A 4,388-nucleotide genomic window follows, 5' to 3' on the forward strand; every position below is an offset into this window, starting at 1 on the left:
TCTATGCCTCTCCTATGGACCAATCAGATTCTACCTCTCGTATCACTTGCAAAATGGCCGCACCCAGTCAGGACGATCTGATCTAAAATCAGTATCTATATTGTGATAAAACGGGTCTTACATCGCGAAGTGCATCAAATCATGTGAGCACCTTGATTAAAAACAAGAAAAGATTAGGAAAATATCTGTTGACAACGAGTTGGCGGTGCACATTCTTTGCAAATCATGCAATCGACCGAAATCTGCACGACAGTTTACGAACCGGATTTCGGTTTCGTTGCGCGATTTTGATTGGACTATGCACAGACTCGTTAGTCCAGCCAAAATGTAACTCCATAATACCAGCCTATTAGGGCAAGGTCAGTTAACTCTCTTGCCTTGGGAAGATGATGTGCATGGTCAGCTTGTTATTGATAGACAGGTCCTTTGTTGTTACATTCTGTTTGTTTCCAAGAATAAGAGTATTAGATCTGATACCATGTGACTCGATGAACAAGTCACTATATGAATTAAAATATACTAAAAGATAAGGTTTCTTTTTTTTGCTTTCAACACACCACTGATGTGGTACATCAGACTTCCAATATTTCTGATAATGATATTGTCTAAGAAGTCACAATGTCCTGTGCAGAGATGCATCCCTTAGGCTTCCCAGGAACCAATGATCATGGGTCGAATCCCATATTGGCCCTGATTAATATTTCTAGGTTTGTCAGCACCATAGTAAAGTAACACTCTAAGACCTGTACACTTTGGGCTTCCCTCCCACGTAAAGCTGACATCTGTGCAGTGATTTAACTAAAATTATGTTCAAAACCTCCCACTCAAGTGTCATATTTGTATGTGTATTCTTCAAGACCACATATGATCTGAATATGATTTTTCAAAAATACCCCTGCGTTTCAAATCTCATACCCTTCTACTGAAACCATCGTTGATACATCATGGGTTTTGTGTTCACTACAATACCTGTATACACTGAAATCGATGACATAACAATGCGGCTGAAATGCACTTTATTCGAAACGTGATTAACCTTTGGCACTCTCAGGTAGATAAGGATTCGATAAAAAGGCTATCAAAATGTCTGTAGAAATTATCTCATTGACGTCACAAGTCGAGATAATGCATTGTAAACATCGATATTGGTAAATGTAGTGTACCAAATTATTCGTTGATAGGTTGGCATAATGGCAGGCGACAAACATCCATCCTCTATACACGCCTAAGATATTTTTTAAAGTCCCTTTGTCAACACAGTTTGAAAGTTCCAGAGTTTGTTTTTGGCTTCATTAACCTTATTAAACAACATGTACGTTCTCTATTGCATAGTCTTGCTAAAAAAAATTGTTTGTTGTTTAACGCCGCACTCCGCAGTATTCTAGTCACATAACCGCGGTATGTAAATAATCAAGTCTGAACCAAACAATCCAATGACTGACATCATGAGCATCGCTCTACACAGTTGGGATACAGTGTGTGTCTGTGTCTGTGTCTGTCTGTGTATCTCTGTGTCCAAACTTCAGCAGGTGTTATTGTGCTAGCCGGGGATTGAACCTTGAGAGAGGTGTGTGTGTGTGTGTGTGTGTGTGTGTGTGGGGGGGGGGGGGGGGGTGTTGTTGTTGGTAATTCCATCATACACTTATACCCCGTTCACATGCACAACATGTGAGTAAATTTTCGCATGTGTAACTATACATACGTGTGTATATGTACATTTACTATGCGTTCACATAAAAAGCATCTTAGGTGTGTAAATAAAGTATGTAAATTGTGTAAGGCACATATATTCGTCAGTTTTTTCGCGACTTTCAACACAAAACAGGTTGTTTTCCAATCAAAGTTGAATAAGAAGAGAGTTACCTACCGAAAATTTTCGCGTGAAGAAGCATGCGTGAATTAATTTGTACACAACGTTTTGACTCCTTGAAACCAAAAGAAAACACCGTTCGCCCAGCTCAGTGCATTCTAGTCCGGACTAGTACAAGCAGCCACACACACACATGTGCATGCACGTCGCTATATAAGTGCAATAATCTGGGACACGATGTTAAACCCAACTTCACCTCACCTCACCTTGTTCCAAGCTTTGCTTTCACCCGTCGGAACACAGGACAGAGAGGAGGAAAATGACACTTTGGTCGCATTGGAAGATTTTTTTAAGAAATGTGAAGGTATATGTTGTGATAAGTCTTTGTTACTCATTTAGAAGTTGACTGGACAACAACTAAATTGATTATTATTCCTTTAGTATTTGCCTTCGGTGTTTTGATGCCCCTTAATTATTTAATTGACACTGAAATTGTTCAGTAGATCATAGTCTAATCATATCACTTGAAAAAACTGATTCAACGCAAGCACACTGGCTTTCAACATTAAAAATCAGTACAGTATACACTCTTCAAAAAAAAGAAACGCACAGGTGGTATGTAGTTCACTGAACCTGACTACACAAAACATCCGGTATTTAAATTGGATATATCTTATTGGAAAATGTTGGTGGCCTGATATTCGATAAACGGTGCGTCAAAACGCAGCCATTGTCGATATGCGATGTCTTAAACGGCATTGTTTTCAAACTTGTTTAAGCAAACTGCACGTGCAACTTGTGGCATTCGTAATTCGTTGTAGTGGCTATAAAAATGCTAGAATAAGCCAATAATTTGTCATTCAATTGTCAACATTTTGTCAAATTCGAAAATGCCGAGACTCAGCGCTATAGGACGTTTCTAAAGAGGGGGATCGCAGTCTTCTGTTGCACGTCCACCACAGCACCATTTGCCGCCTTTGGGACCGATACACAGTTCAATTCAACTGCAGACCGTCCGAGAACCGGCCGACCAAGAGTTAACACCCCTGCACAGGATCGCTACTGTTCCACCTACGTGATCGCAATTTCATAGCTACGGAGACTGCAGGACGAATCCCTTGTTTCAGGAGGATATCAGACCAGACTGTCAGGAACCATCTTCGCGAGGCTGGAATCCTACCCGGAAGACCCGTTATCTTCCCTGTTTTGCAACAGATCCATCGACAACGACGCTTGCGTTGGTGCCATACCTTACAGTCTTGGAATTTGAGAAACTGGAGACGAGTGTGGTTTACCGATGAATCACGATTTCTTCTTCACCAGCGAGATGGAAGACAACGTGTTTATCATCGTTGGAATGAGCGTTTTCCCCCACATTGTGTACGTGAATTGGACTTGGTTGTGGTTCAGGGAAATTTGACAGCAAATCGCTACATGAATCAAATTCTTCAACCTCACCTTCTTCCAATCATTGACCGCCAGAGGGAGCTGTTTCAACAGGACAACGCTCCACCGCACACAGCTCGTGTCACGATAGACTACCTTCATAATACCAACATCAACGTCTTGCCCTGGCCGTCGAGATCTCAACCCAATTGAACACCTCTTGGGTGAACTCGATCGACGTGTACATCATCGTCAGAACACGCCGCAGACACTCCCACAACTGACCAACGCTCATTTCACTTACTTTTATGGTAACCTTTTGCAAATTAACACAATTTGTCATACAAATATGTGATAAATCATGTATAAAAACAACCGAAAACATGGAAAATGTACTTTCAAGTAGTTAAAGAATCGCTGAAACTAAAATGAAAATGTCAAAAACAAAAACGAAAATGTCAAAAACAAAAGCAAAAATGTCGTTTTTGTTTTTGACATTTTCATTTTAGTTTTTGACATTTTCGCTTCACTTTTCAGCGATTCAATATCTATTTTATACATGATTTTTCACATATTTGTATGACAAATCGTGTTAATTTGCAAAAGATGATGATAACAAGAAATGAAATATCACACTTGTGCAATCTTATATATATATTGAAGCGACCTTCACCCAAACTTGTGATACACATTGGCAGCTTGTGTGTTGCTAAGAGCTAAGCAAAAAGACGTTAATATGTGAGTCATTTTCAAAAGATGTCACTTTTTGAGTTTCCAAAATTACAAAATCCAATGGTTGATATAATATCTTTTTTTGGTTTAAATGGAGTAACAAATCTCTGAAGCTGTCAGTAACATCAAATGGAAGTCTTAATAATGCTTTTAAGAAAGAGGAATAACCAGTTACCATGGCAACTGAAACTTGGCTTGTCTTTCCCATAACAATGTTTGTGTGAATTATTTTGGTTTGAAATTCATGAAAATGCAAAAACCACATACGAAACATATTTATTTCTTCATATTTTTGTATATTAAACTTGAAGTGAGGATGAAGGGCATTTAATTAGTCTCTTAATGACCAATATGTACTCAGTGCCAATTCTATGAAATACTGTTGCCCCTTCAACATAAATATTATGATTTCTAAATTTTCAAGATTTTTTGGAGGTTTTTTATTTGATAAACAAAGATA

The sequence above is a fragment of the Haliotis rufescens genome, unplaced genomic scaffold (genome assembly GCF_023055435.1).
Source record: "Haliotis rufescens isolate VD_foot unplaced genomic scaffold, xgHalRufe1.0.p SCAF_5, whole genome shotgun sequence".
Taxonomy (NCBI): domain Eukaryota; kingdom Metazoa; phylum Mollusca; class Gastropoda; order Lepetellida; family Haliotidae; genus Haliotis; species Haliotis rufescens.